We start from the raw sequence: 15,007 nt of genomic DNA on the forward strand, positions 1-15,007 counted from the left end.
AAAATGTACTAGTCACAAAGCAATATGGAAGCATGGCTATCTATAGAATATATAGATTATATTCCTAAATGTCTCTTTCAGTTCTAATATATAAATGTATTTATATTTATTTTAGAAGTATAAAAGCAAATTGTTTTTCTATTTGTAAGACATAAACATCTCACTGGATTACTTCTTAATCGAAATAATTTGTTTATTATCAACCTATATTCAAACTTTTAGGGGTACTCAGTCGTGTTTGTAAATTCATTTAGTACATGTTCCATAATGGTTATTTATAAATATTTCAAAGCTTGAATTAATTAATACTTTGGAAAAAAAAATAAAAGAAATATTGATCAACTACAGTAAGTGACCATCAAAATTAAGTTTTCTTTTAGTTTCTTGAAGTTGGTATGTTGTCAAATTAAAACAGATAGGAGAAGTGTTTTTGTGTGTTTTTATGACTCAACCCTAATCATGAGTTTAAACTAATGACGAGTGTGCACAAAATCTGTGACCAACACGATATAACAGTATAAATATAGCAAGTTAGAGATTAGTATTGTTGTATCTCTTCTTTGATAGATTTGTTTCTGTCAATTTTGAAGTCAACCAATGGTAAACCTCTTCTTCATAATTAATTTGAAATCGCAATCTTGTTAAAATAATGAATTTACAATATCATATTATTATGATCCATACATGAAATTATAGTCCACACACAACATTGCGTTCCTTCCATCCATGTCACATAAATTCCTTCATATTATTAGAAGTGGGCGCGGAAAGACGTTGTGGACACGTGTAAAGTCACATGAGGAGTAATCTATAAATAGAACAAAAGAGAATAGAATATGGTTATGACATTATTTGGACATAATTATTAATTGACAAATCCGTATGAAAACAAAATGGATGGCATTCATCTATATAAAACACACAAATAAAAAGATCGTGGGCGGAATGGCTATAACGTCAAAGTCTTCGCAGTTTTAAGTTTAAGAATTAAGATACAATGACACAGAAGTAAACCAACAAAGAGATTAACAAAATTAAACACATAAAAAAAACACGCATAATCCGTCCAAGTCCGACGCCATAACGATATAATGAAAAAAAGGTCAGAACAAGCAAAATGAAGAATACAAAAAAAAACAACAGAATAAACCAAAACACCTTGAGCTTTTATATAGCGCTATATCCACTAAATGTGCTCAAAGCGCTTTACAATGGGTCCCTGGCCAACAGCAATAATTAACATTTAGGTTGGACATGACACCTGTTAGGCGATGCTACATTTTTTTTTCGGACAGAGACAACGCTGTGAACGGCCAGGTACTCATTTCACACCCGAGTAAGGTGAGAGAATGTGAATAAAGAGTCTTTTCCAAGGTTTCAACTATGCGCCGAGCGAGGCTCGAATCCAGGACCTTCCAAACCAAAAGCGAGTGTCATACCACTAGACCACATAGCCGCACATATTATTATTACCTTAAACAAGTGATACTAGTGCCTTGCTCCCTAATAGGCTTCAAAAGTTGTGACGTCACTTAGCTCGTAAATTAGTAACTGGTTCTAAACTATCGGAGTAACGACGGACGCCTTATGAAATACTTCTCCGACGAGCATAAACGCGTATCCAGAGGAGAAAAATATTATAAGTCTGATCATGTTTTGACTTATATACATTCTGATCACATGACATTTGAAGCAGTTCTAGCCAGCATGAAGAATAAAAAGTACCGATTTTCTTTGTTTAGAACCAAGCTGCTGGTTGCTGGGCGGACGTGACGTTACATAAGACTATTGAATACTATTTAGCCACAGAAATGAAGGCATTTAATGAAGCTAGAATTATCTAATTGAATCTTTAACAGAAATTATAATCCACAGGTTAATCCTACATAATACATTTTGAGGCATTCTGGATTTTTGTGCGGCCATGTGGCCTTAAGCTTGAGATTGAGCTTTTATATAGCGCAATATCAACTTAAAGAAGCTGATATACAGAGAATTGGTAAGACCTGGAATGAGATTAAAAAGATAGCTCAGGACAGAGAAGGATGGAAACTGTTTGTCTGTGGCCTATACCCTGACCAAGGGTGAAAAAGGCAATGATGATGATGATGATGATGATGAATATCGACTAAACGTGCTCAAAACGCTCTACAAAGTGGTATGATACTCGCTTTTGGATCGGAAGGTCCTGGGTGCGAGCCTCGTTCGGCGTATAGTTGAGTCCTTGGAAAAGACAAATTACACGCATGTTCTCACCGTACTCGGTGTAAAATGAGTACCTAGCCGTTAAGAGCGTTGTCTCTGTCCGAAAAATGTAATATCGCCTAACAGGCGTCATGCCCCGTCCTACATGTTAAATGTTGCTGTTGTCCAGGACCCTTTGTTAAGTGCTTTGAGCACATTTAGTGGATATTGCGCTATATAAAAGCTCAATTTTTCTTTCTTTTTTTTTTTAAGAATGGGAACTATAAACTAATACGTATTAATCATCCTGCCAAATTTGAAATGGTCATCTTGATAAACTGAATACCTGGCCCAAAACATAGCGAAATCCATTCTAATTGTAAATAAACGTTATCATTTATGATTGGGAAATTCGAGATATCATCATCATCATCATCATCATCATCATCATCATCATCATCATCATCATCATCATCATTATCATCATCATCATCATTATCATCATCATCATCATCATCATCATCATCATCATCATCATCATTATCATCATCATCATCATCATCATCATCATCATCATCATCATCATCATTATCATCATCATCATCATCATCATCATCATCATCATCATCATTATCATCATTATCATTATCATCATCATTATCATCATCATCGTCGTCACAACAACCTTCCTAATATCCCCCTTACCATCCTAGACTTTCACCATTCCCGTATAACACCATCATCATCCTCATCATCATCATCATCATCATCATCATCATCGTTGTCTTTCTCACCCTGTGGTCGGGTATAGGCCACAGACTTACAGTTTCCATCCTTCTCTATCCTGAGCTAACTATTTTAAAAAAAATCTCGTTCCATGTCTTATCACTCCTCTGTATATCAACTTCTTTAATTCTTCTCCATATTCCCCGTGGCCTTCCCCTTGATCTTCTGCCCTGAGGGTTCCAGTCCAACACTTTCTTTGTTATAGTGGAGTCATTATCTCATTATACTCATTATATTATTGTTTCCTGTAACAAACCATAAGAGGAAAAGCTTGTGCTTCGACACCTCGTCATCAGAAAGACAAAGGTCGTGTTCTCAGATGGTGTTCTTTCTCTCTCTCTCTCTCTCTCTCTCTCTCTCTCTCTCTCTCTCTCTCTCTCTCTCTCTCTCTCTCTCTCTTGTCTGTTTCACGCTAGAGCGAGAAAATTTGAAGTTCAAAAACAACGATGGTATTGATTTATCAATCCAAAAACGTCACATTTTGTCCTCTTAATAACAGATAATGAAGTGAATAGACAAATGCCAGACGACAATAGAAAATAAAAATTTCGCGGCGATAGGGGGGGGGGGGTCAAACCCTCTCCGTAATGTACTGATAGTTATATTTTTTTGTTTGAACTTATTTTCTTGTAAACATTTGGGTGTGTTCCACTTAGTGGGGATTCTGTACTGCCCTGTGTCTGGATGAGACTTTTAGGTGATTTCAAACTCTCTTGAAATATACTTCTGTTACCTATTTAGATCGACGTGCACTTATTTGCAGGTCTGATAACCCAATTATCTATGGGCTCATTGTTGTAATTGAAATGTAAAAAAAAAAAATGACGCAAAATATTGTCCATTACAGCATTCAACTAGGCTCATAAGTGGATTCGCATGTCAGACCTGCATATATGTATACGTCGATTTAAATCATTCCTCTTTGTCTTTCTTTTTCTTAGGTGGCTTCATTTGTAATTCTAGAATATTTAGACTAATTCATTTTATTCCTTTTTTACTGACGCCGAAAGAATCAAAATGTGTTAAAAGCGTCGTAAAATACTTAAAAACAACACAAAGTCAAAATCAGTAGTATAAAAAACCTGATCTATTTAGATCTACATTTCACAAACATTTTGGACTCTTCGATGGAATATCAAACGCCTATCTGACACACGTCGAGTTGAAGAGATTGACCTTTCGTCGTATCTCTGACCTCCCGTTTGTGTTGCCTGTGTGGTGTGGAGCACTATCTACTGTGTTTTAAAATGCTAAGGGCTAACTAACCCACACCGGAGACTGACTCCGACGACCCGGCACTGCCGTCCTCTGCCGTCTTCCGGATAAAGACGCCGGGCACGGACAAAATACTACGATTAAAGAGAAAAACCGCTAGACCTACCGATACCAAGCTCGAAAACAAAACGCCAAAGGACATCGGATGCTTGTTAATTTGAAGGTCTAGAGGCTCTTCTCTTTATTCTTAGCATTGTGATCGTACCCAACTTTTTAATCCGGAAGACGGCAGTGCCGGGTCGTCGGGGTCAGTCTCCCGTGTGGGCTAGCCCTAAGTCTGTTAAATCTTGTGGAAAACATTTGCAATTGACGAATGTCCTATCCAAATTGTAGCAAGTATTTTCTATTGTCCGTCGCTAAAGAAAACGGGATAAAATCAGGCTCCGTTATTCTTACAACACCGAAGGACTAGTCGCTCTAATATAGAGCGATAGAACGGAGTAGACTTCACTCAGGTCTTTCTTATTGCTTTTTGCCATCCGCGTTTATGACTAATTCTCACTAAAATGTATTAACCAGACTATTAGATAGTATGCGCTTGGTTAAGAAGCTCACAACATTGCCATCCGGAAGCATAACGTACCAACACACAAAACTATGTCTAACCCTAAACTTTTATAGTCTGGATAATACAGTTAAGTGAGAATTATTCATTAATGTGGACGGCAAAAAGAAAAAATAAACACACAAAAAAAACAAACAAACAAACCAACAATAACAAAGACCGGAGTGACGTCAACTTCGTTCTATCTATAAACGTTTCAGGTTACACATAGTTTTATGTCTTGGTCCGTTATACTTCAGGACGGCAATGTTCTGAGGTTATTTGCCAAGCGCATACTATCTATACCAGAGTCAGGGCTTTTTCTGTCTTTGGTGGTTTTTTTTTGGTATATCTAATTTATTTATTTTCTAAGTACAATGCTCACGCCTGGGGTCTTTTCAAATCGTCAATATTTCATGTGTCAATTTGAACATATTGATTTGATAATGGGGATTTGTTGATTTTGTCTTTGCAGCTGTTTGATGAAATCGTGTAGATTATTAATTTTTGCTTTCCGATATATCGTCTCCTTTCGTCTGATGCTCAGTGGTGATAGCAGAATGGGAAAAATATTCCTTAATTCGTCAGCAAAGGTAAAAATATTTTCTTTAACTCTCTCCTTATCATACATTTTCAGGATTGTCCCCAAAACTTCACACCCAACTAACACAAAAATAGATATTTTATCACTCAAACACAATAGCAGTAAAATTCTTGTCATACATAATTTCTTTAGCAAAACATGCTCTACAACACACCGTTCATTTTCTTTAAATTTTATGATGTACATAGGAAATATGAATAAGAAAAATGTTGGTTGTTTCGTAACAAATGTGACGATTTTCCTATTGTTGGTAAGTAGGGGGTTAAGATCTAGTCCAAATAATTAGTTTAACCCAAGCGTCAGCCGCAGTGCAGTACTGCAAATTGAGCTAGGGTGATTTGATTTCCACGATGCCAGATACTGGGTATGAAGCAGAGACTATGCCTCTATGCCACGCTCCACCCCTTCCCCTCGCCCGCCCCCTTTCAGACTATCTACAGGTCAAAGACAAGAAAGAGGATACTTGAGATTTGTATATAGTGCAATATCCACTAAACGTGCAACACGAAACATGTAGAACGAAACCTAACGCGTGTTAGGCGATATTACTATTTTTTTCCAGACAGATTCATTGCTGTTAACGGCGGGTACTTATTTTACACCTGAGTACGATGAGACAATGTGAGTAAAGAGCCTTTTCCAATGATTCAACTATGCACCGAGCTAGGCTCGACCCAGGACCTCCCAATCCGAAAGCGAGTGTCATACGCAAGACCACAAAGCCCCACAAATATATACGCAATATTTATTTGCAAAATTGTTGCATCGATGCAATTTATTCGTGATGACGAAAGTAGTTTCATTTATTTAGATCGCCCGTTTGCACAAAGTTTCTTTTGCGTTGTGAAACTTAAAATGTATCATAGACAAAAAAAAAAAAAAAACAAAGCAAAAACAAAAAACAAAACAAAAACAGTTCAACCTTTGATCTGTCATGAAATAACGTGATCTGTTTCTATTAACGATGGGAAAAAGGCAAAGGTATTTCGCCATAGCCATTATCATATTCTTAATACTTAATAGTATTTTGTACTTATTGTCAATCTATAGTAATGATAAAAACTGTTGACGGAGAAAACGTTACAAAATATCAAATGTCACCTATCGTCTCGAAATAACTTCTAACTTGAGCTTTTATATAGCGCAATATAAAATCCATCAATCGTACTCAAAGGGCTTTACAATGTGTCGCTGACTTATAGCAACACGAAACGACTACTACCACTACTACTACTACTACTACTACTACTACTACTACTACTACTACTACTACTACTACTACTACTACTACTACTACTACTACTACTACTACTACTACTACTACTACTACTACTACTACTACTACTGCTGCTGCTACTACTACTACTACTACTACTACTACTACTACTACTACTACTACTACTACTACTACTACCACTACTACTACTACTACTACTACTACTACTACTACTACTACTACTACTACTACTACTACTAATACTGCTACAACAACAACAACAACAACAACAACAACAACAACAATTGATGGGGACCAGCGTGGTTCAGCGGTACGGTCTTAGCTTTGTACCTGAAAGGTACCGAGTTCGAGTACTCGCAGCACTGTGTCGTCTTGAGCAAGTCACCTCACCCTAGTTCAGTTTGCAGCGCTGCACTGCGGCTGACGCCTCGGTTATTCCAGTCTTCCCTTGGAAAAGACCCTAAAGACACATTTCCTATTAGGGATGAATAAAGGGAATTTTATAAATTGTACTCATAAAATAAGTGCTAGTCTCGCCTCGCTATTCACCTGCTCCTCTCACTTTTCTGAATCAATTTATCCTCTTAGAGAGCTTGATAAATGTAAAACATTGCAGAAAATTGGAAGTTATCGTCCTCTGGGTAAAAACTTAGAATTATTTAAAAATTAAAATATAGCACAACATCAGAACATGTGTGAGGAATTGATCCAGTTGATCTTATGGTACAACATGGCTCAGCGGAATGGTCTTTGCTTCGAACCAGAAAGGTACCGAGTTCGACTACCCGTCGCGCAGTATGGCCTTGAGCAAGTCACCTAGCCTTAGCTCGCATTGCGACGCTGCGCTGCGGCTGACGCCTGGGTTATTCCAGTATTCCCTTGGAATAGATCCTAAAGAATAAAAATCGCCTTAGGGATGAATGAAGGGAATGTCTAGCAAGGCCTATAATCTCAAACCTTGAGTTTGGTTGTTTTCCTAAACAAAATGTCATAGGTAAGATCATATGTAGATATTGAGGATCCGGATAGCTCAGTTGGTAGAGCACTAGCTTCACATGCGAAAGAACCAAGATTAATCACTGATAAATTCATGATTTTTTTCTGACCCCCCTGTCAACCCAGCAGAGATTGGTTAACTGGGTCTGGTAGATAATATGGCGGAGAGTACTTTACAATAAACTAACGTCCTATCTAAAGGGTAGCAAGAAACTGCAAATGTCGTTTCACGCGTTGCATGCAATAAACTAACCTCCTATCCAACCGGCAGCAAGAAATTGCTAATGTCGGTTTTACGGTATAGGAACCGGGATAAACTGTGACTCCATGTGCCTAATAAATAGCTCTGAAGGACAAACTACGCTAAACTAATCCAATACACTAATTTTTTATGGAAAGAAACATAATGCCCTACGTCCGAGTAGAACCCATTTCCAGCATCCGTCGTTCATAATCCCAGAATTAAGTCCCAGACTTATCTTGCACATGCGCATCTCGTTCAGATCTTACAGAGAAATACAAATACATATGATGGAGATTGGGATATGAATCCAGCATAGAACAGTCTGTGTATTCCACCATAAATTATATGTAGGCCTACACGCTTAGTTTTGATGTTTGCAATGTATGTATGTGTGTGTATGTGTGTGTGTGTGTATATATATATATATATATATATATATATATATATATATATATATATATATATATAGATAGATAAATAGATAGATAGATAGATAAATAGATAGATAGATATAATGAAGTTGACGTCACGCAGGCCTTTGTTGTTGCTTTTTGCCATCCACGTTTATGAGTAATTCTCACTAAAACTGTATTCACCAGACTATAAACGTTCATGATTACACAGAGATTTGTGTGTCAATCCGTTATACTTCCGGATGCCAATGTTGTGAGCTTCTTATCCAAGAGCATACTATCTAGAGAGAGAGAGAGAGAGAGAGAGAGAGAGAGAGAGAGAGAGAGAGAGAGAGAGAGCAGGAGAACGGTGGGGTCTGCCTGAAGCCTGGGATTGTGAAAATACTAACGAAAGAGTGATAATGGAGAGGCTTCGGATGGGAACAATACAGACAATGGACGATTCGGTTACAAAACCTTCGTCAGCACAACAATAAACAAATAAACGTTGAAAACAAATAAAATGAATGGAGTATAAATTGTTTCGTCTGTACTTAACGCTTCATTCACACTCTTCACAAGAAGTATAAAGAATTACCTCCCATTGTTTTGTAAAAACAAAACCTTTTCTAAGCCTTGTACTATAAAAATGTACGTTAATTTAATATTTAAAATCATATTGTATTTTTAGAAATAAATATCTTTATCTGAATTTATCGTATTTGTCAATATAATCGCCATTCTTTAAATTATATACTCATCTTTATATTTTCCGACATGATCTTTGTACGTTATATTATAGCGGATACTAAGTGTATATAAAAGCTTAAGGTTAAATGGACATGGCACATCATCACGCTCTACTTTAATGGATATTCCACTCTCAGGTTCCAAAAGAATCTCAATTTAAAAAAAAACAACCAGTTTTCGCTTTTTTCAAACAAAAATTAGCATCCAGTTAGTGACTCTTATTCACCAAACATTGACTTTGTATTGAGACGGGTCCTAATATTCCATTTAACATACGTCAAAGTAATACTAACCTGCTGGAAGCTGTGAACTGTAAAAAGTAAGAAACAAAAATGAATATAGATAGTATGCGCTTGGCTAAGAAGCTCATAACATTGCCATCCGGAAGTATAACGGACCAACACACAATACTGTGTGTATCCATGAACGTTTATAGTCGGTTTAATACAGCTCAGTGAGCATTACTCATAAACGCGGAGTCAAAAAACAATAACAAAGACCTGAGTGACGTCATCTGCATACTATCTATAACAGTTAAAAAAAGAAACACAAAAAAAGAAACAAAACAAAAACAAACAAACATGGAGCGTTTCATGCTCAAAACCCTTCTTCAGCCAACAACAACAACAAAAAAATAAAAAAATAAAACAATAAGACATAAATATATTACTATATTCCTGATAGACGACAGGGTTAGTTTGTTTGTCTTCTCTATCTATAGCTAGAGAAAGATTTTTGGAACATTGGAACGATTTTTCTACAGAGAAGACCTAAAAAATATCAAATATCGTCTATCTGGAATTTAGTAATGTATTTATGTCTTTATTTTAAAATTTGTTGTTGTTGTTGGCTGAAGAAGGGTTTTGAGCCCGAAACGTTCTGTGTTTGGTATTTTTTTTTTTTTTTGAAGCTGTTATATTCATTTTTGTTTATTACATTTGACATAGGAGTTACTGGGGGAAATCAATAAACAGGCTTGACAGGACTGGAGGTGTTAATGGATTATTTTCGAAGACTTTGTATTGGATATTATCGAGTACGGCGTCGCTGTAATGTCATATTAGGTGTGGGGTTTTTAAAGGGTATTTGTTGTGGGTGTACGGCTAAAAAAGGATTAAGAACAATTGAAAACGTTGGAGGTCCGTGTACGCACAAAATGACATAGTAATTGATCTGCTAATGTTTCCTCGCTAAGATATGATGTGAGAAACCGTCTCTAAACGGTATTATGTCGTGATACATTGGATTCCATATATATATATATATATATATATATATATATATATATTATATATATATATATATATATATATATATATATATATAAAGTGTAATTATGATCAAGTTGATCACAATTACACTTTAAATATTTTCATAAATAGCTCCTTTTATCAAAATGTTGAGCATTATTATTTCATTGTTTTTGTTTTTATAAGTTTATATCCCTTCAAATATCGGTCGATTTAATTGATCCTCGCCCTCACCCTCGCACATCTCGGCAAAAAACTCTCAAATCTGGGTATCAAGGAAAACTTCGCGAAGTCCCAGGTTTGAGAGGTTTTTTTTTTATCAAGATGAGGGTTATTTAAATCGATCAATATTTGAAGGACGAGATTTAAAGCCGAATTTCTTAATACGAGTTTTTCCAGAGTACGGTTAAGGGTGTAACTTCCAAAACCTTTATAGATAGAATGAAGTTGACGTCACTCGGGTCTTTGCTATTGTTTTTTTGTTTGTTTTTTTTTTTTTGTTTTGCCATCCGTGTTTGTGTGTAATTCTCACTAAACTGTATTAACCAGACCACAAACGTTTAATGTTACACATAATTTTGTGTGTTGGTCCGTTATAATTCCGGATGGCAATGTTGTGAGCTCCTTAGCCAAACGCACACTATCTATAGTCGCTTTTCTGCAAATCCTTTATCGCTTTAAGAGGACATACTTAATTCAGAAAAGTGAGTGGAGCACGCACTTATGTTGACAATAACAGAAAATGAAGTGAGTAGAAAGGGACAGAGGACAATGCAGTCGACTGCATATCGTCTCTCTCACGGCCAGGCAGAGTTGTCGTGCAAGTAAAGTCGAGGGTTTGACCCCCCCCCCCCCTTTCCTACTTACTTCATTTCTTTTTAGAATAAAACATTATCTCACAAAAACAAACACTATACATTTGACTGTTTTCTTCTAGGCCAAGAATTTCGTCCACTCTCTCCTTACCAATTATACTACTGATTTTGACTTTGTGTTGTTTTTAGGTATTTTACGGTGCTTTTAACACATTTTGATTCTTTCGGTGTCAGTAAAAAAGGAATAAAATGAATTAGTCTAAGTATTCTAGATTTACAAATGAAGCCACCCAAGAAAAAGAAAGACAAAGTGGAATGATTTTAATCGACGTGTATATATGCAGGTCTGACATGCAAATCACTTATGGGCCTAGTTTAACATTATTGTAATGGACAATATCTTGTGTCATTTTTTTTTTTACATTTCCATAACAACAATGAGACCATAGAGAATTGGGTTATCAGGAAAATCGTCATATTTGTTACAATACAATGACCATTTTTCTTAATCAGATTTATTTTGCACATCAAAATAAAATGTATCTATTAAAAATCTGTGTTTTATAAAGCTGGAACAGGTACACAAAAATATGATATCTATGTACTTATTTCTCATGAGTTTGAATGTAAAAAGTTGTTCTGTGTAGGTTAGGTATAACATTTCTGGAAAAAAAATCATGAAAATGGTAGGTATGGAGAGAGTTAAGCAAAATCAAATAATCGCATTCTAAGACAAGACATGAAGCAACTCAGTTAAAAAAATAAGATTAGGGGATAAAGGTTTGAGAGTTTTTGCCAAGATGAGGGTCATTTAAATCGATCGATATGTAAAGGACGACTTTACTGGCCGTGCTCAAAGCGCTTTACAAAGGGTCCCTGACCAACAGCAATACTTAACACGTAGGACGCGACATGACGCCTGTTAGGCGATATTAAATTTTTCTTTCCGACAGAGACTTCGCTGTAACGGCCAGGTACTCATTTTACACCTGAGTACGATGAGAGAATGTGAGTAAAGAGCCTTTTCCAAGGACAACTATGCTCCGAGCGAGGCTCGAACCCAGGACCTTCCGATCCGAAAATGAGTGTCATAACACAAGACGCATTCTTGTGAAGTCCTTCAGAGCCATTTGATCCGTAGAGCCTGAGTTTATCCCGGTTTCTATAGCGTGGAACGGACAACGGCAATTGCTTGCTACCTTTGGATAGGACGCTGGTCTATCGCAAATTACTTTCCGCATAATCTATTAGAACCAGCTATCCAATCACTTCTGAGTGGACAGAAGGATCTGAAATAAAATTTAAAAACTCGACTGTCCCCCGTGATCGATCTTGGTCCCTTTGCGCGTGAAGCGAGTGCTCTACCAACTGAGCTATTGGAACTCCTCCCCCCCCCCCCCCCTTTTTTTTTTTTTTGGTATGAATATTGCAGTATTGATTTGCCGTGTCATATAAGATTGATGTTTTCATCAGTAACACATTACATGTGACATATCCTATACACGGGATATCGGCATAGGATATCGAGCACAATCAAGAGGCAACAGATTATTGTGTGAGTCCCGGTTATAATAATATGGGGCACATCACGTCAAAAACAGGACCTAACATGCGAGACAATAATTGACCATCTATCTCTTTCCCTATCTATATATCTATCTCTCTATCAATATATCTCTCTATCTATCTACCCATCTACCTATCTATCTATCTATCTATCAATATATCTCTCTATCTATCTACCCATCTACCTATCTATCTACCTATCTATCTATCTATCTATCTATCTATCTATCTATCTCTCTATCAATATATCTCTCTATCTATCTACCCATCTACCTATCTATATATCTATCTATCTATCTATCTATCTATCTATCAATATATCTCTCTATCTATCTACAGAAAAGTGAGTGGAGCAGGCACTTATGTTGATAACAACAAGATATGAAGTGAATAGAAAAGTGCCAGAAGACAATAGAGAATAAAAAATTTTTTCGCGGCGGTGGTGGGGTTTGAACCTGCGACCTTATTGGTACGACAACTCCGCCTGGCCGGTGAGAGCGTGGCTCTACCGTGTGAGCTATCGTGGATAGCTCACACGGTAGAGTCACGCTCTCACCTGCCAGGCGGAGTTGTCGTACCAATAAGGTCGCAGGTTCAAACCCCACCACCGCCGCGAAAAAAATTTTTATTCTCTATTGTCTTCTGGCACTTTTCTATTCACTTCATATCTTGTTGTCTATCTATCTACCCATCTACCTATCTATCTATCTATCTATCTATCTATCTATCTATCTATCTATCAATATATATCTCTATCTATCTACCCATCTACCTATCTATCTATCTATCTATCTATCTATCTATCTATCTATCTATCTATCTATCTATCTATCTCTCTATCAATATATCTCTCTATCTATCTACCCATCTACCTACCCATCTATCTATCTATCTATCTATCTATCTATCTATCAATATATCCCTCTATCTATCTACCCATCTACCTATCTATCTATCTATCTATCTATCTATCTATCTATCTATCTATCTCTCTATCAATATATCTCTCTATCTATCTACCCATCTACCTATCTATCTATCTATCTATCTATCTATCTATCTATCTATCTATCTATCTATCTATCTATCTATCTATCTGGCCATTTATCTATCTATCTATTAATCTATCTATCTATCTATCTATCTATCTATCTATCTATCTATCTATCTATCTATCTATCTATTTATTAATCTATACGTCTATCTATCTACCAATCTACCCATCTACCTATCTATCCATCAATGTGTCTACCTATCTTTCTACTTATCTGTCTATTTATCAACACGATCTCCTCATTTCAATTGCCAGCAAACAAACAGCCGCAGGTAAAACATTTGTGTCTAGAAAACCGTAGTGTCATTATCCTCTTTCAAGAGACGTCTGGACAAGCAGCATGACAGAGTGGGATTGGGAAATGAAAGAGAGAGAGAGAGAGAGAGAGAGAGAGAGAGAGAGAGAGAGAGAGAGAGAGAGAGAGAGAGAAGAGGGAGAGTTATATGGAAAGAGACAGTGAGAGAGATAGAGAGAGACTGGGGAGGAGGCAGGGGGGTGGGGGCTGAGGACTGGGGCAAATGGGCACAATCAAGCGATTAACTAGTAGTCTATGAGTTATCCCTACTAAAGGGCAGACACATTACACTCTGTGTAAAAAGAAATAAATAATAGTTTTACAATCTTATCTTACTAGAGTGACAAAAACTGGATAGGTGTTTTAACAATGAATTCTTTTTTCTTTTCTTTTTGGAAGTCATCAACAACAACAAAAACAACAACAACAATAATAATAATGATAATGATAATAATAATAATAATAATAATAATAATAATAATAATAATAATAATAATAATAATAATAATAATAATAATAATAATAACAATAATAATGATGATGATGATGATGATGATGATGATGATGATGATGATGATGACGATGATGATGATGATGATTCAGAACATAGCAATTCTATTTTATCTATCAATCTAAATCAAGCGATTAACTATCTATACCAAAACTCTTGTTCGGGGCGTTTTACAGTCCGCATGAAAAGAATTAATATCTATACTCTATGTAAATGGTAGTATATTCACGATGAATAGAATTGATAATTTTATCTCTCTTCTTGTTTTTGGCCACATTTTTTCGTGTTGTTTTTTTGTGAATGGGTTATCGGACAACCATAGTGTTTACAGGAAGTGTTTAAAAAGTATCATATTGAGCTTTGGGCTTTAATTATAAAGCGCAATATCCAGTAAACGTGCTTATAGCGCTTTATATTAAATACATTTTTTTACAGTATTTGCCTTCGACTTAGCGCCGAAGCTCAAGTTATTATATATATATATATATATATATATATATATAT

Source organism: Berghia stephanieae, chromosome 3 (genome assembly GCF_034508935.2).
Source record: "Berghia stephanieae isolate SIO BIC M18660-M18661 chromosome 3, UCSD_Bste_1.3, whole genome shotgun sequence".
Classification (NCBI taxonomy): Eukaryota; Metazoa; Mollusca; class Gastropoda; order Nudibranchia; family Aeolidiidae; genus Berghia; species Berghia stephanieae.